General features: G+C 36.9%; 1 protein-coding gene across 11 annotated transcripts in view; it reads right to left on the bottom strand.

Annotated features, from left to right (window-relative positions):
* TSC22D1 (TSC22 domain family member 1) overlaps positions 1 to 19,606 on the bottom strand; it is a 132,924-nt gene that overhangs the window by 18,823 nt on the left and 94,495 nt on the right. The window contains exon 1 of one of the 11 annotated variants that reach the window (XM_070578333.1): positions 18,741 to 18,802. The exons of the other annotated variants lie outside the window; for them this stretch is intronic. The gene's annotated coding sequence lies outside the window, so the exon portion shown is untranslated. Of the gene's footprint in view, positions 1 to 18,740; positions 18,803 to 19,606 lie in introns of those variants that run through there. 11 annotated transcript variants of the gene reach the window in all.

Here is a 19,606-nt window from a genome sequence, read left to right as displayed (position 1 = left end):
AAGAGGAGCTACACAGGGAGTAGCCCGTTATCTGTGGGGCCAGTTGGGGCCACCACATGTTCACACAGACCACAAACATAACAGCCATCTTGGCTGACCAAGGAGAGGACTGCAAGTTCTGAGGTACAGACACTTCTGTTTTGTCCCTGTCCTGATATCCCAGCCCCACATCAAAGGCGCTCATTCAGGGAAGGGAGAAGGGGGCAGACAGATATGGGAACAGGTCAGGCCTCCCATCTCCCTTCCAAACCCCTACAGACACAAGCTCCATTTGAGCTGGCAGAAGAGGAGCGCTTCCAAGAAATATATCAAGTAATTAAGTAACAGAACTAAGTCTTAAGAACAAAAATGAGGCTGTTGAAGTAATCAAAAGTAACTGAAAAGTTACTGAACTAAAGTGAGATACTGTGAAGCAGACCCACCATACGACAAAAAGGAGAGGTTTCCAAAGGGCAAAGTTGGCAGCAATTATTAGAAAAATCAAACTGCTGCATATTCATACCCCCAAATTAAGACTTCTCAGTAACTGGTTATACATGCATTGTCTTATTTAATTCTTACAACTCTTAGGTAGTAGTTACCATCATTTTGTTCATTTAAAGAAAACTGAGGCTTATGGTGGCCAACTTGCCAAAGGTAACATAACACTTAAATAAACAGCAGAGCCAAGATCCAAACCCAAGTCAGTTGACCTAGCACAAAGCATGACTCAATGACCAAACACAACCAAATGGGGCTGCTTCTAGACACCCCAGAAATGCACAATTCAATTAATTTAGTAAAAAAACTGACGCCTGTCCGTAAAATAGTAAATGTTACTTATAGTCATTATGGGTAGGCATATTGGGACAATTTATATCTTAAATATACCAATTCATCAGACTATTAGACGTGTTTTAATAAAAAAAAATCTCTTAATTGAGTATCCTTTAATTTTAACAGAACCTAATTGGTTTAAAGGTAAAGTTAAAACACAAAATGATTCATCTAATTTAGTCTAGTGTAGAAAGATTAAATCCTTTATTCCATTACACAAATTAAATACTACATGTATTTAAAAATTCGATCATATTATTTTGAATAAAACAGGATGTTTTGCATAGGCCATTAAAATGGTGTCAGTGACAAGGCATAAGTCACATCATCTGTTATCCCAGGTTAGAATAATTCTGCACAAATTACATAAAACTGAATACTTCAAATACCTACTGTGAGTAAAAACAGAGTTAATTATAAACAACTTTGCTTTTCATAAATTGGAGGGAGGGTGGGGACCAATTAGGTTAAATTGAGGGATTTTAAAAAATCAAGTATCTTAATCAGGATAACTAGGTTAAATAAGGAATTAACCTGTTTTAACACTGAAGTATGCTTGGGACAAAAGAGATTTCTTTCAATGAAGGATTTAAAGCATACAAAATATATGTAACATATATGGAAGCGATGAGGCATAACAGTAGAACAAACACCTACAAACTCAGAACCCGACCACTCCCACTGAAACCCCTGCACCTCCTCTCTGCTCCCCCAACCCTGCGCCAAGGGCAACTCTTCCCTAGCCTAAGTGTTAAAAGTCATCCCCATTTATTTAGTTAGTATGTTTACTGTCTGCCTCCCTCCACTGGCAGGGATGGGGTACAGGGGAGGTGTTTACTGTTTTATTCATCAGTGTGTCCCAAGCACCTACATCAGAGCCTGGTATGTGGTAAGTGCTCAGTATAGTGCTATTGAATGAAAGAAGCCAAACAGTAATAATAATCACAATGTTAATAATAGTAGCACACACATTATTACACTTATTACTTGCCAGTCCCTATTCGAAGCCCTTCACATACATTAACTCATTCAGACCTCTCAACAATGCTCTCCTCTAGGTACCATTACTATCCTTATTTAAATAGATGAGAGAACCGAGGCAACAAAGGAGTTATGTGACGTGATCAAGGCCATACTCATCACCACTATAAAAAGCAGAAAATATTTCTGCAATCTTAACAAAACAGATGCAATCACATTTTGGTAATTCTTAGTCTCTTGAAATACTGGTTATCACTGGAATACTGAAATAGCTGAAAAAGTGATGAAAATTCAAAAAATATACATTCTGTACCTATTCTGAGCCAGGCACTGTTCTAGGCACTGGAGATTGAGTAGTGAACAAAATCCCTGCCCTGTGGAACCTACATTCAAGTGGGCTCAAAAAGGCAAACAAGATGAACAAGCAAATACATAGTAGGTGAGGCAGTGACAGTACTGAGACAAATTGAAGAACAGAAGTAGGGATATGTAATATTAGGGTCAAATTTCCGACAGTCATCAAGGACGGCCTCCCTGAGAAAGTGAATTTTGAGTAAAGACCTGAAAGACATGAAGGAATTAGTCATGAAAGAGCTTTCCAAACAGAGAGAATAGGAAGAGGAAATGCTCATCTGATATTCCAGAGTCCCAACAAAGTCAAGGCATCATGAAGCATCATGGGAACATGCAGTAAGCAATCCATGATTAGGAGATCACCCTTGCTTTGACATCTTGGTATTCCGAAAGACTCCTCTTTGCTTGGGTGGAGAAGAACATTTCCTGAGGTCAGAATTATGATACACAGCGCATTTAAGATGCACTGCTGTGCGCTGAACCGCAATACAGCAGTAGGGGTTATACACCACTTTGTATTCTCCTAGACTAGCTGCTTCAAGGATTATTTTGGCGTGCTTTTTACTTTCCAATAAAAACTCAAAATCTTTTCCTGTCTGGAAGAATAAAGAGCTGATGTCCTTCTGTAGAATCATCTGCCTACAAAGTTCGCGCACTAGATATGCAATGATAGCTCTTTTCTGAGTCTTGGTTTGGATGGTTTCATGAAGCCATGAGAACCTCACAGGAAATTTACTTTCTTCTACTGCAAAGCTATTTACAGCTACTCCTGAGTAACTCCGGTAGATTGAACACACTCATTTATCTCCATTTCTATCCACAAACCACTAAAGAGAGAGAGAAGCCAGTTTTAAACACTCACGGATAGAGCAAATAAGAGAGATGTCAATTTCAACAGTTTTGGGGACTGGAAAAAAGATAGTAAATCATCAAGCTGAAACCTAAGCAAGCAGTAAAGAAAGTCCAGAAGATAGTTGATATGCACTAAAGAACTCTATACTTTTAAACCACATGCTTCTCAAAGTGCATGGCACAAGCGAGATGAGAGTCTGTATAAAACAAAGACCCTTATCCCCTCAATCTTAACACAACTGAATAACTGAGCAAGGGCTAACCTCCTCTAATACAATCAATCCTCAGAAAAAAGGAACCTGGAGGAAACAGAGACAGTGTAGGGAAATGAAGAAACTGTAAAGATCCTAACAGATTTCATGGATAAAGTACCAGGAGGAGGGGGAGAAGGAGGAGGACAAGAAAACATCAGGAAGAGCTCTTGGAAACTGAAAAGTGGCATTATGAGAGCACAAGTGAAAATTCACTAATGTGAAGGGAAAGCAAAGGTAAAGAAATGTCTCAGAACGAACAAAATAGCAAAGAGGGAAAAACATGTAGGGAAAGAAAGACTAGCAGTTTAGAAGGGCTGACATCTGAAAGACAGAAGTTTAGGAAACAGAACAGGGAACATAGAAGAGAGGAAAGTATCATAAAATAATTCAAGAAGATTTCTCAGAACTACTAATTATACTTTTTTAAATTAAAAGAGTCTATCAAGTATGATCTGTTCTGTTAAAAAGCTTGCTTGGAAAACACAAATTTGTTCCAACATACTCTATAAGTTAGAGAACAATTTGAGCATAATTCGCATTTCACATTTTGCTTATGCGTATGTCTTCAAGAAATACTAGGTGAGTGCCGGAAACCGTACTGAGGTAAACCAAGCCCTGGAGAAAAACACAAACACACATACGTCTTGAACACATAACAGCTATGCCAGTTTACCACACTCGTTATCCTATAAGATTACATTTTGCTATTCTCTTGCAAATGTTAACTGTTTTATATAAAAAAGCACTCATTCGACATCCCAATCATGTCTAATCACCCTGGTTCAAAAACACCAAGCAGTGCATGCAAAAGCTAAAAATACAGCATGTTTTGAAAGAAATGAGAGAACATGTGATGTCTCCAGAACAACAGGCATAAAGGAATCCATGCTGTGGACGTCAAAGATAACATGAAAATAAAAGAAACATCTATGGCCCTAGCAACCTCTACTGCTGTGAAGTCAGTAAGAAGAAGCAGTAAAGAAACAGAAGAAATGGAAAGATTGTTGAGTGTATAGATTAAAGAGCAAATAGAAAAAAATAAAACAAGAACAACCTTTCTCCCAATCAAAGAGAAAGCACCATATATTATACAAAGACCTTGAATGGAAATTGCCAAATCCCGCACAAGTTGCCTCTTTTAGCGCTGGCAATGGCTAGTTTAGTTGTTTTAAATGTCTCTATCAGTTCCAAAGCCTTCAGCTGTCGGGTGAGGCAGAGAGGGCAGACGAGAAAACTGCAAAAGACTTTCCAGAAATGACACAGTAGTTAACTGAAGGAGGCTATCCAGTGGATCAACTTTTCAGTTCTGATGAAACAGCTATCTATTATAAACGCATGCATTTAAGTCCACTGATGCTGTTTTATATTATTGGATGGACTGAGAAAACTAAGTTTCCAAGAATTTCAAGGTCTAGTTAAATCAAAATAAAAAAAGTTCTAGGATCTACTTTCACTTTTTAATCAGATTAGTGAAGGCCTTGATTATTTCTGAGTCTACATTCTACCAAATTTGACCTCCCAATGTTTCTCACTATAATTATGATATCAGCAAAAATTTTCTGCATTCTCTTAATAGCATGATTCTACACAGCCTAAGAGAGGTAAGCCAAAACGATGCTGACTTACCCTTTTTAATTCCAATTAAAGGTCACCTCCAAACAACTCTTAAAAGCATCTATGATGTTATTTTAGTCATTTAAGTCCAGATACGCAATTGTAAAATTCAAAATCTATCTACTGTCTGATCAGTATTGACTTTTTAATGCAGTTTTAAAGAGTATAGATTTCTTTTGAAAGAGTGAAACAGCCCTTCCTCTAAAAAGCTGGCAGAAATTTGTAAACAATGGTTTTTCTTAGCAGCAGAAATGATATAACTTATCATCCAGTTTTATCACAGAGCACTAAAAGAGAGGGATGTGTTCAGATTAAAAACTGCTTTGTTGGGGCCCAGCCCAGTGCATAACGGTTGAGTTCGCATGTTCTATTTCAGCAGCCCAGGGTTCACTGGTTTGGATCCCAGGTGCAGACCTATGCACCGCTTGGCAAGCCATGCTGTGGCAGTGTCCCACATATAAAGTAGAGGAAGATGGGCATGGATGTTAGCTCAGAGGCAGTCTGCCTCAGCAAAAAGAAGAGGATTGGCAGCAGATGTTAACTCAGGGCTAACCTTCCTCAAAAAAAAAAAAAACTGCTCTCTTGTTACAAATTAAAGTTCAAAGAGAAAAATAAAAGCAAAACAAAACTTTTAAACCAAATTTAACTAGGAGAATAGAATACTTGTTGAACAACTATGCACTAGGCAATGTAATAAGCACTCTACATATTACCTCATTTAATAGTCAATTCACTTCTGTCATCATCATACATACAGATGAGTAAACTGAGAAAGAGTAGCAAAATTAATTTGCCCACTGTCATACTGCTGGTACATGTCAGATTTGGAATTTGAACTCAGGTTTTTCTGGTTCAAAAAACCAATTTCTTTCCACTGCACTTAAATTATTTCTTTAGTGACAACCTGTGCTAAGCACTGTGATAGGTCCATAGTCCAGGAGTGGTGGTAGATTTGCAAGCAATAATTATAGGGCAAAGTAATAAGTGCAATATCTTAGGTATAGCAGGTGCCAAGACAGCACAGGAGAAAGTAACCAAGTAAAAGTGGAGGAGAGGGAGTGCACAGGTGTTGGATGGTCAGCAAAGGCTTCAGAAAGCAATTTTCTCCTAAATTAAATCTTTAGGAATAAGCTTACAATCATTAGATAGACCAGAAAAAAAGAAGAATGTTTCAAGTAAAATGAAGAGCATATCCAAAACAAGCAGGAAGGCAAAGCATCTTTGTGGAGTGTGCCCAAAAAGTGGGGATATCTGAAATAATTACAGAATGGTGGAAATGGAGCCAGAAGTATTCAGTGATCTTCCAATTTCCAAAAATCTTGAAAACATTGCTAAGGAATCTGAAATTTACCCCACAACACATGAGCTCCTGTCAATCAGAATAGATACCGGTTACAAACAGCCAGTTTAACCCAACCAGTGCAAACCAGCTAAATATCAACCCTGCCTCTAGGAACTGGTAGCAGCCACTGAGGAGTTTATTGCAGGAGGGTGTCTGGATTTGAGACAGGTAATTCCAGATACAGCATGGGGGCTGGTATATACATTATATATGTACATATGGATGTATGTATTTATATTACATATATTACATATGTATATATATACACAGAGGCTGGTATATATATTACACAGAAAACATTATATTGCAGAGAAACCAATAATCCAGACTGGTGACTTCTAGATTGCCCACATACATCTACATGAGTGTTATTTCAGCGAAATAACAAGAACAATTACTATCATTTAACTAAGCATTTTGTTTTGTTCAAGTTATATAATATCAAACATCTATTTTACATACAAATATTTTTATGGGTAGTAGAAAATATGGCTCTGTAAACTTTACATCACAATGACCTTATTTAATCTCTTTTATGGAAAATGGCAGATTTTGTACAACAAAAGAAAGTAGTAATGATGTGTTTCTAGTAAGCCTTCTGAGTCCTTCTTTGGGATCATCTTACAGCAAATGTTCAAGATGGACTGCGGCCCACACTACTTTTAGTTAGATGGTCATCTACCCCAATAAATCATTTACAAGCCTGCACAAGTACAGCACAAAAATCCAAATAAAAACACACCTTACACAATAAAAAGATACACAAAATAGAATTTAAAAGCATTTTAAGATACAAGGCATTAGAAGTTACTCTGCTTATGGTATTTATCTGAGTGTTTACAGTACTTGATAGAGATTCTATTTCCACATCAAAAAAGAGGATATAAAGAATTTAGAGAGAGCCCAAAAAGGACAAAAAATAACTTTAAAAGTTCTAAAACTAGAGTAGAAGAGAATAAGGAATAGGGAAAGAAACTAACACAGTGTAATGTCAGGTCCATTAAGATGGTGAATATGTTGGAAATAGTTAAAAACTCTGTTTACTCATCTGTGAAAAGTAAAGTCTATGTATAAAATATATAATGTATAATGAGCAAGCTAATGTATAACCATAAATAAAACTTTAGGTGCATGTTAAAATTAAAAGCTTGAGAAATTAAAAAGAAAAATTAAATCACACCATTCTTTTTAATGAAAGAGATTCACTTAATAACTTTGTCCTTCCCTCCCCTAATTCTAATTCTGAAATCAAAACTAAATTCGATCACATAAGGAAATATTGCACGTAAGTTTCTCAAGTGTTTGATCAGAGGGGTCAATTTTACTTGACAAAGTAACACAAACAGACATCACTATTTGTGGATAAGGGAAAAAGTATAAATGGATATAAAAACTATGTGACTTCCTAAAACTATGGAATTTCAGTTAAAAGATCCACAGAAATTTCCTTAAAGTACGGTTAGTGACCTAACATCTATAAGTCAAATTCAACTCATCCGACATAGTCACACACTTCTCACATACCTGTATTAACCTTCAGTCTGTCTAGAACTACAGTGGCTCTAGCTAAACCACGGCTCAGTGACAGGTGGCACTCTTGACTCTGAACTAAAAGTTAAGGTGGCCTAATAGCCCACGTGTAAAACTATGCACTTAGACTCATAGATGGTCAATGGGGATAAATTCAGATTAACTATTAAAGAAAGCAGTTCTTTCAAGATGGTCTTTTAAAATAAATGTCTAAATCCTTAAATATGTGGCATTTGATTAGAGGATTTCATGAAAAAATTATATTTGCAAATTTATATTCATTTGCTCTTAAGATATAATAAAGGAGAAAAAGTTTAAAGGAATCCTTATGTGAAATCCAATCATAGTAATTGTCAAAGAACAATGCCAGAATAGTAGATCAAATCATGAAAGGAAGAAAAAAAGAAACATCAGCAACTTTCCATACTATTTGCTATACCCATAATTGTGTTATTTTACATGTATGTACATAGCTTACATTTTCATATATGCAGGAGTATACTGGCAGATTTAAAATGCTTAGCTATGTACAAAGTGGGAACTCAATGCCTGCAGAATTGAATTTTAGAGAAACAAATATAACTGTTATATTTTATAATCTCATATTTAAAAACAAAAGAAACTAAGGAGTTATTTATAGTCACTAAAAAATAGAGAAACTAAGCAACATAGAAAATATTTACATAATGTTAAGTGAACAAAAAGATACAAACTCTACATATCCTATGATGACAACTGTAAGATGTATGCATGTACCTGGTAGCCAGCCTTCAAGATGGCCCCCAATGATCCTCCTCTGGTATTCACACCCTTGTATGGTCCCCTACCACAGTGAATCGTGCTGACCTGAGAAAAATGCTCTCTCTCTTTGAGAAGCCAGCTGTCATGTCATGAAGACCCTCATGCAGCCCTATGGAGAGTTCCACATAGCAGGGAACTGAGGGGCGTGCTGCTGAGAGCTAGTGTCAACCTGCCAACCATGTGAGTGAGCCGTCTTGGAAGTGGATCCCCCAGCCCAGTGTGAAGCCTTCAGAAGACTGTAGCCCTGGCTGACATCTTGACTGTAACCTCGTGAAAGACCCTGAGCCAGGACCATCCAGCTAAGCCATGCCAACTTCCTGACCCTCAGAAACTGAGTAAGATAATGTTGATTGTAGTTAAAGCCAGTAAATTTTAGAGTAATTTGTTACAGCAATAGAGAACCAATAGAATATATATTTCAAAAGGCCGTGTAATAATAGTATTAGAGTGGGATTGTAGTCGAAGAGGATCAGGGGGTGATTTCTCCCTTTACTTTCTAAACTTCCTGTATGGTTATGTCACTTTCATTGTCCCATTTTTAAAAAGCATATTCAGTGCTCCTATCTCTAATCACTCCAACCATTTTTGTTATATAAGTTTTTAACTAAGTCATTCATTCAGTCAACAAGTGCCTGCTAGGATGGAAAGTCAAAACAGTCAGAGTCTCCGACCGCATGGAGCTTAACATTCTAGTAGGAAAGAGAAGCCATAATCAAGTCACGTCACAAATTACTCTAGGATTACAAATTGTGACATACAGTCTTTTTTGCTATAACATGTGTTTCTGGAAGGCAAATTAATTCGTAAGTGATTAGGAAATGGAAAAATGATGTCAGTACAACACAAAAGTTGCATTGGCTCATAGGGGTTCTTCCTACGCAAGAGAAGCGAGAACAGCCAGTGAATTACCAACATTTAGCAAGTAAGGAGAACCCTCAGCCCCGCAGCTATAGCAGCAGCAGGAGCCCTTTCGTTTATTTATATTTAACAAAACTTAAAAGCAAGCCTTCCACCAGGAGTCTCCCCCAGCTCTGTGCTGCTTTCAGCTTATGCCAGGTTAGCTGCCTCTTGCACCCAGCTTCACCACAGCCCCACCGGCTTAGAGCTCCACGTCCTTCTGTGTTATCTTAGCACCTGCCGCCTCTGCTCTAATTAAAATGTTGCTGGCATTTCACTCCACTTTTTTGGTGTATTTTTAGTATCTACCATGAGAGCTCTCAGCTATATTGAGCAGGTACCAATTTTTTATTCTCTCAGCACTCTGGTTACAAAGCTGCCTAAGTGTTGGGTGGCTGGTCCCACTTCTGTTTTCTCCATAAGCAGTCTTATTTTTTAGCATGCAATTTTGCAAAATGAGAAGGTTTTTAGGAACATGAATATCATAGTATAGAAGAACAGCCTGCACTATTAAGGGAAATTTTACAGTTCTAGGAGAGTGTATAACAGAGGACCGTGACCTAATATGGGAATAGCACGGGCAAAGGTCTAAAGCACAGACAGGAGTACAAGGAGAGTCTCTCAGGTAAAAAGACAGGCTTAGGTAAGCTTTCTCTTTAACTCAAATGCTTTGCCAGACGAGGAAAGCTATATTCACTTCAGATGGCGGAAGCATTCCTTTATCTAATAGGATAGTGGCAGGGATGGGTGGGAGGTGGGGAGGATGCGACAATGATGAGACTGAGGTTGAGAAGCACAACCTTGGCTGAACCTTAGAATCAAGTGGGAAACTTTTCACAAATACAGATACTCAGGCCCATCCTGATTTAATTGGTCTTGTGTGAGTCCTGAGCACTGGTCGTTTAAAAGTTCCCCAGGTGATTTCAATGTGAAGCCTGGGCTAAGCACCCCTAGACCAGAGCAAGACACCAGCCACAATGAAAGGATTGGAGAAGAGGTCTTACGAGGAATTAAAAAAACAAAAAAAAAAACCCCAAAACCTGATATTACTTATGCATTAAAAACACTTTGAAATTTGTAATTAGTAAATAAGACTCTATCTTCACTTTCCTGAACAAAGTTTACAAGGATATTTCGTAGGGCTGGAAATAAGCAGATCTGGAGTGTGAGGGCCAAGACTAAGGAGCACTGATCTCGACTTCTGGGTGAGCTAGCATGTAGGGCTGGCACCTAAGGGATAGGACTTAGGATCCTCAATTCCACTGGAGGGACAGAGAGGGGAGGAATGGGGATGGGGGAGGCTTGGAGGAATTTCCAGAAGGATTTAGGTAAGCTCTTCAGAAGGAGTTCCTGTCCTAGCACACTGAAACAGTCGCACACGCCATTTATAAACATGGCAATCTTTGGAAGGTCAAAATAAAGGATAAAGATGTACAGAGTGGTTTAGCGGAGGTAGAAAAGCAGGTTGCAACAAAAGTTTACAAACTTGGTGATCAGAGTTATAAGAAGGGATATTTCTAAAATACAGATTCCTGAGCCCAACATCAAACATGAGTTAGAATCTCGAGAGGTAGGAAATGATAAATTAATAACAACAATAGCTGCTACCATTTATTCAGCGTTTGCAATGTGCCAGGCAATCTTCTAAGCATTTTGTATGTATCATCTGATTTAGTTCCTATAACAACCCTAACAGTTAACTGGGACACAGAGAAGCATCTTGCCCATGGTAAAGGGTGGATCCAAGTTTCAAACCTGTAGACCTACATACAGTCTGTGCTCTTAACTATCATGTTCTGCATCCTTTAAAGCACTCTCTCCATTCCAAATAAACCAAGTGATTTCGAGGCTGCTAGTATTTGAGAACCACTGCACTATGGTCTTTCGAAGTCCCTTATAGCCATATCAGTCTATGAAATCAGCCTCCAAATCAACAGTGTCTTCTATTATTGGGCCTCAAATCAAGTAGCAGTATCTCCTTATTATGAGGAATTTACAATATGCTAACTGTACAGAGAGTTTTCCTGGAGAAGAGGGGCTTGTGTCTAAGACCTCCGCCTCCGACAAAAATAGAAATTTTACATGACACACTTTTTTCTTAACTGCACCTAGTAATTTGCTATGTCTTCTCAATTCCTTCCTGATAATATTTCTGACTTTTATTTTTTTCTATTCCTGCTGCCACCACCCTAATCCAGACCCATATCATAAGACTTCCAGATTATTGCCAATATCGCAACTGGTCAATCTGGCTCCAATCTCTATCCAGCTGGAGCTAAGCAAATTCATCCTGCTGCCACACTAATTTTCTTGCCTGTCACCCACTCAGTTACAAGTCCTTTAATGATTATAGACCACGTATAGGATAAAACCCCAATTTTTGGCATGGCATTCAAGGTCTGTAACTAACTGCCCCTAACCCATCTCTAACTTCATTTTTTTTCAATTCAACTATAACATATTTTTAATACAAAATTCCTTCCTCAAAACAAGAATTAAATACATCTTAAAACTACATTTAGGGGCGCCCTGTGGCCAAGTGGTTAAGTTCTCGCACTCCACTTCGGCAGCCCAGGGTTTCGCTGGTTCCGATCCTGGGCGTGGAGATGGCACCACTCATCAAGCCACGCTGAGGCGGCGTCCCGCATACCACAACTAGAAGGACCCACAACTAAAAAAAAATACACAGCTAGGTACCAGGGGGCTTTGGGGAGAAAAAGGAAAAAATTTTTTTTTAAATCTCAAAAAAAAACCCCACTATATTTAAAATGAGAAAAATTCTTAAATTGTGGGCTAATTCTTTAAATCTTTTTAATGAGATTCTAGCTATCTTGGAGTTAAATGTTCAAACTTTGTACCATTTCAAATGAGCTGCTTTAGCTAACAGTTCTTGAACTTTTTAGAGCAGAACGTGTAGGAGGATGTTCTTAACACAGCTAAGCTCTTTGCATCTGATCTTTCAGGTAATCTCCAAGTTGGAGTTAATTTAGTTTCAGAGTGTACAATTACAAAAAAACTGCCCCAAGGCAACAGGGAGGGGTTAGCCTGCTTCTTAAAGCATGAATCTTTTATATAATCTACAAAACTAGTTTGCAAATCTTGAATAAGATTATTTTTATTAAAAACATATAGTACCTTGCCAAGAGGAAAATATAAAATTACAAGCTAGGGAAATGTACCAATATATTTTAGTCATGAAACTTTCACTTCCTCATCTACTCTAAGTTAAAAAAAAAAAAAAAAGTGGTACTACCCAGGAGAAGTGAGAAGAAAGGATCAAGTGTCTATGCTCCAATATCCATTTCGGGTGGAGCTAATTTATCAGTCATTTCCCGTAGCCTCTCTGGAGCTCTTAAAAAAGTTCTCCAATTACCCGAGAAGGGCTGAATGAAAGATGACGGTAAAAACAAAACCCTCCATGAGCTGATGATTACTATGGAGAGTTTCAGGAAAGTGGCAGGAGGTAGAGGAACACTAAAGAGCCAGAGAAACACAGGCTGCTGTTGGAAGCCGTGTCCTTTTCCTCTCCCCTCATCGGCAAAGCTCAACCACGGCTTTCTTAGTGCTTATGTGAAGCTAAATTGGTTCATTCCAAAATTTGATCCAATGAATTCTATATATAATATCTTCTCAAAAATTAGAAAAGTATACAAACAATTAATGAAGGAAAAACAAATCCAGAAGAAATAGCTCTATAGTCCAATCTTTTGTGACAGATTCACAGAACAACTCTAAACCTGGAAGCATATTTTGGGGGTGGGAGCTGGGTGGGGAGGAAAGGTTCTGGCCGGAAAGCAGCACCATAAATGAACAAACTCACAAGTCCAAGAGACTAAAGATTTTACCCAAAGCTTGTTTTGTCACCAATAAAGGCACAAACTGCCTTGGAATAGCTCTCCAATGGCCAGATCAGGAAAATAGAGTCACCAGGGAAATAAATTCATGCCTAGACACATCTTTTATAATCAGTATTATCCCATTCATACAAATTATATACAGAGTCTAAAATATTATTACAGGCAAGATTTCTTAAAGCTGCTCCACAAGTAGTTACATTAGTCTCTAATGTTCCTCATAACTACAGAATCCTATTTCTCATGGACTGGGGTTGCCTTTACCAGCGTGGCCTTTGATTAAGCATTTTTAAGGCCTCATAGTTTATTTTTCTTCCCCCAAACAACCTGCCACAAAGCCGCGTGGGAGAAGGCAAAGTCTGCCTTCAGTTGTTATTTAATTTTGCAGAAAGCAATCATGTTGCACCACACCAGAGTCTGGCACTTGACATCATTCATCCACTTCACTGTAATAGGAAAAATGTAGATAAGGAAAAAGCAAGCTGAGGCAGGCACAGCTTTTAAGAGCACAAGGTCCAGAGCCTCTGCTACGACCAGTCCTCATTCCCTCCACAGACATTTACCTATCGCTTCATCTTAATCACAATCCAATAACTGCTATTCAAATGGCTCACTGATAAAGGCTAAGTTATATTCCTCTGCTTAAGAATTCAGGAAAGCACGGAATTTAGTTTAGAAAGTTTTCCATCAGAAAAGTTAAAATTTAAAAGTTCTGGCATATAAAATGCTTAACAGTTAATCACACGGAAAACTTAAGATAACCAAGGGTTTGCTGTGCATCAAAGCAAAAAGAATCTACAAAAATACAATCCTGCCACCTTGTGGTACTGACTCAAAAGTACTTCACCACTTCATACTTCAAAATAAATTTTGATTTTTAAAAATGTGTTTATTTGAAAAGTATTAATCAAGATAATATAACAGTTATTTCAGAATCTTAAATTACTGAGGCTAATGTTGACTAAAATGTATAGAAATTTATTAAATTGTCAATGTTTGTCTTAATGAAATTGTTTCTAAGGTCAAAACTAAATTCTCTCTTCAAATATAAGATGTAGAAAGGCAACTGTGAGCACTTGAAACTCTCAATAAATTCTTCACATCAATTATGGGTCACACTTTCCCTTCTGGGAGCTAAATAACAACCATCTTAAATAAACAGAAATGCAAAATTTTATGGCCCACTAGATTGCATTGCTTGATCAACTGTATGAAGTAGGAATAAATGAAGTATGGTAAATTTCTACAGTATCTTTGCTACATATATTTTATAAATCTTAAATTATATAGACTTTTCAATGAACCTAAAGAATTATTAAGTTTCTTAACATCAGGTTGACATAAAAAAAGGTTAGTTTTAAAATAGAAGATAAAAATAGAGGACTACTGACATTTTCAGAGCACCATCTGTAACAACTAATTCCTTTCAGAAATTATTAAATGAAGACTAAGTCTCTTTTGAGATATAAAGGATTGGAAGTTTATTCTGTGAAATATGAACAATTAGAGAAAAATCTGATGATGGTAATACCAGGTTGAGCCATATGAGGTTCTAAATACATAGGTCAAAACTGCTGAATATTGCTCAATGTAATAACTAACATTTATCAAGAGCTTCCTATCAATGTGTGCTATGACTTTACCTGATCTATATCATTTAATAATCCTCATGTTAACCTTGGGGAGGAGGTATCATTATTATCCCCAATTTACCAACAAGGTCAATGGGGCTTAGAGGTCAAATAACCCACCCCAAGTGATAGAGCCTGTCTGCGTCCAGTTTCCAACCACCATATCCAATAGGATAGGTATTTATATAGATAAAAATAGAGTATTTGCTTAAAATGTTTCTGAAAAGATAACTAATTAGATCTTTTGGCTAAATTTTTTTGTATTTCTGTTAATGATGACACTAAACAGTATTTATGTTTCCTTCTACACTACTAAAACTTTCAGGAGAAAGGGCAGAGAGACTGTGGCATTTTTCTCCAGCATCATTTGAGTTTACTTCTTTGATTTAACAAACACTGGTCATCTCTTCCATCTCACAGCCCCACGACTGTGCCTTCTCTTTTTTCATATAAACCAGCATTTTCTACCTTGCATGTTGGTATTGATCTCTCATTGGCTTATCTGACTCCTCTCTCCTCTCTCATCCATTCAACAGTATCTGAGAATCTGCTATGTGTATCAGGTGCTGAGGACAAAATCATGAAAAGCCATAGTCTTTACCCTCCAAAATTTATATTTTAGTAGGAGATTCACAAAGAGACAGTATAACGATAAGTATCTGAAGACAAGTATACAGACAGTATACGGAATTTGAGAAGGCAGCCAATTTTGTTTTGAGGCATCTGGTTTTGTCCATTCTGTCCATCTTCAAAATCGTTCTCCAAATAAGCTCCACATTGAATTGTGCGGCTTTGCTAAGTGTTTATGTTTATAGTATAAACTCTTGTACCACAAAGAGTTGAGATTGGTATTAACAGAAGAAAGCACAAAACAAAAAGTTGTATCAGGAATAATGATTATGCAAATAAACATTTTCACAATCTTTTATTTTTTCTGCCCATAAATTAAAATGTCCAAATAATTTATTAAATGGCTACGAGAAACAAGGATATCAATACTACCTATAATCTCCATAAGTAAACTCAGAAAAACAGATTAAAGAAAATTCCAGAAACAAAGATTTGCAAGCCCATTTGCTTTAAATTCCGTAGTTTTAACTAAGTGCCACCTTTTAAAGCTCTATCATGGCCCTTTCTTTATTCCATTTCCCCTTTCAGCTTTCTTAATAAACAGCTTTCCTTAGTTTTCTCCATAAATGTCTCTAAAATTGAACATAAATTCCTCTAGAAAAATTCCTTCACTCAGACTGGATCTACTATCAGATTTTAAACTGCCAATAAAATATATCAGTTAAATACACACACATACACATATATTGCATACGATTTAAAATTTACATATAATTACATTGTTATGTATTACAATCACACACATGTGATAGATATAATTTTTTTATCCTTCTTCCAATGCAATGTAGATGGATTTTTTCTTTAAGGCAGGCTTTTTTTGGTGAGGAAGATTACCAATCTTCCTCTTTTTTTTTTTCCCCCAAAAGCCCCAGAACATGGTTGTCTATCCTAGTTGTAAGTCATTCTAGTTCTTCTATGTGGGACACTGCCACAGCATGGCTGGACAAGAGGCGTGTAGGTCCACACCGAGGATCCAAACTGGTGAACCCATGGCCACTGAAACAGAGCACGCTAACTTACCCACTCAGCCACAGGGCTGGCCCCTGTAGATGGATTTGAAGGAGATTTTTTTCCCCCTTCTAATTTCTTATATCTTCCAAATTTCTTATTCAAGAAATTTCTAATTAAATCTTTAAAGAGAATATATTGCTTTTACAGTGAAAAATTATTTATGCTAATTCATTCAACCAATATTTATTAAGCTTACTTTATATGTACTATGTACATATAAAAAGTACAAAATTGGGAGCTAAAAGACTGGGACCTAAGCTGACTGTTACTTATGGAAGCACAGCTAGTCAACCTGTTGACTTCAATTTCCTCACTTGTAAAATAGGGATAAAAATATTTGCCTTACCTCTCTCACAAGTTATTCCAAAGATCCAAAATGAAACAATACTTGTAAATGCACTGATAAAGTATTAAGTTACTCCTAAAGCCAATAATCAGTGATGTATGATATATTACAAAACCAGTGGGCAAATAAGATTATTTAATTGAGGTGAAATTTATCCAATATATCCAAAATATTTTCAATTAACCATTAATTTCAGTGGAATATTTATTTGTGAACCATAAAATTTATTTGGTTTAACAGAAGTGTGCCATTTTTTTAAATCATCACAAGCTAGTTCTAAAAAAATTTACATCTTAACTCCTGGTTGTCTATTTGTCAACAGCTAAAATTAAGTTATTTCAATGATCTTTGAAAAAACAATCTTTCCATTTGCACCTATATTGCTATAAAAACAAATATTATTTGACCACTGGTAATCAGATATTAAATGATCTCTTAGTTCCCTTACTACTCTAAAATTACATGACTATTTTACTAGAAACTTTACAAATACTTCAGGAACCCATAAACCAAAAGTAAATTAAAATTTTTTTAAAAACTAGGTTCGTTATTTCACTAAAAATAATTCAAAACTTTTGCCATCATATACATCATATACAAGGGTTAACTTAGGCAAAAAGCTTATTTCTCCTTCAAGACAAGAATTTTCATTTATGCTAAGCAGAATATTTCTTCTCATTTGCAATTTCAGCTCTAATGTATATCTTTTATTCAAACTGTTCATATTCATGAATCTACAGAATTATATAAGACTTAAAAGTTTATTTATCCATTATCCTTTTGATTCACCTCCCTTTAAATAAAACTAATTCCAATCTATGTCTTTTTATAGTAAGCTAACTACAAAATTCCTATAATTATTTTCTATAATTTTAAGCCAATTAATAGCTTGTTTTGAAACTTAAATGGTTTTAGTTATAATTCTAAATTAATTTTTTTCCTTCCCTGAGGAAGATTAGCCCAGAGCTAACATCTGTGCCAGTCTTCCTCCACTTTATACGTGGGTCGCAACCACAGCATGGCTGATGAGTAGTGTAGGTCTGTGCCCAGGATCTGAACCTGTGAACCTTGCTGCCAAAGCGGAGTGCGTCAAACTTACCCACTTTGCCTTGGGGCTGGCCCCCTAAATTAATGCTTAATTTAAAAAATTAATAGCAACTACTCTACAGTATTTTAAATGTATGTAGAACTATACAATTAGATGAGTACTTTTGCCAGCATTCAAATCAGTTTATTTAAGTATATATATATTTTTAAACGTGAAGCTAGAATTAACTAGTCCTAAGAAGCATTCACAAAAATTTTGAACATTTCAAAAGAACCACACAACTGATGTTTTACGTATAAATTTAAAGACCTCTATTTTGAAAACATACCAAAGTATAGCTAACATCATCTTCACACATGGATAAATGAAGGTAATATTTTGATAGAAAAGCTCCATATAAAATTCTAAATCATTTACAATTTTAAGCCAGTTCATTATGGCTTCACCTGGGGAATCAAACAAATTAAAAAGCTGTTATGCAACTAAATTTTTAAAGTCAAACTAAAAAAGGGCTTTAAACAATTCATCTCCGTTAACAACTGAAGGAAAAAGTTCCTCCCTTCATCATCTCTCAATAATCCTCCAAGTGGTTTTAAAAATAGCTTTTAAAATGTTCCAACCTGGAGAAACAAAATGAAAAACAAAAATGGCTGAACTGAACCTAATTTCATTTTCCAAGATGGGTATTTAGAAGCCAACTGCCTTTCAAGGTCATTGACAATGTTGAGGCCCACGGAGGACAATTCCTCGCACAATTTGAATTACAGTGAAGTACTCACAGCAGGTCTATCACTAGACTACACACAGAGTTTCATGATACACTCGCCACGGTGGCTCCTGGGGCCTCTCTTCCCACCCAGGCCCAACTGACACTCCCGGTGGAGCAAGCACTGGAGGAAGAAATAGTCCAAAGTTCCATCAGTTCCTCAAGGCAGTTTCTATTTAAAGGGGCAGTGACCCAATTTATTTATGATGACTGCTTCAGAGAAAACAAAAGTACTATGAATATGGTGATTCGCTACATTTTGAGGATTTAAAGGCGGATGGGAGATTTTCTTTAGGTTTTCTTAGCGCCTAACAAGTCTATAACATATGGCCTTCGCTGATCATTTCTCCTTGATCCCCAAATCAGGAGTATCTAGGGGAGGTTTTTCCAACTTTCGAAACTTGTTTATACGTGGGGGGAGAAAAGACAATGAGGGTTCAGGAAGGGAAGGAAGAAGATTTGAGGAAGGAGGGGATAAAGGGATGGAGACAGGATAGGAGGGAGAGAAGGAAGAGAAGGAGGAAGGGAGAAAAAGAGTGAATGAGGGAAGGAAGGAGAGATGGAGGGAAAGGAGGAAACTTCAAGCAGACAGGCAAAGCAAAACTGAAGCAAGCGGATGGCAAGGGCTCAGAGAGAAATGGAGAAACCAGCCGCCTGACAGCTTTTCCCTTCCCAAGAGGCCTCCTGGTACTTCCTGCAATTTATGTCCAAGATTTCTACTCTAGTCCTATAAATATACCATTTTACTGGAGCAGAGATAGGGATGGGGTGGGAAATAAAGAGAAACACGTAGCTCTTCATTTGTTTTTCTCAACAGTCTGCAGCGCTACTCCAGAGGCAGAAGACTGATAAAATCAGCCAAAGGAAAGTGAAAGGAAT

The sequence above is a fragment of the Equus przewalskii genome, chromosome 16, assembly GCF_037783145.1.
Source record: "Equus przewalskii isolate Varuska chromosome 16, EquPr2, whole genome shotgun sequence".
NCBI classification, from domain to species: domain Eukaryota; kingdom Metazoa; phylum Chordata; class Mammalia; order Perissodactyla; family Equidae; genus Equus; species Equus przewalskii.
This window is presented reverse-complemented; position numbering and strand designations above follow the sequence as displayed.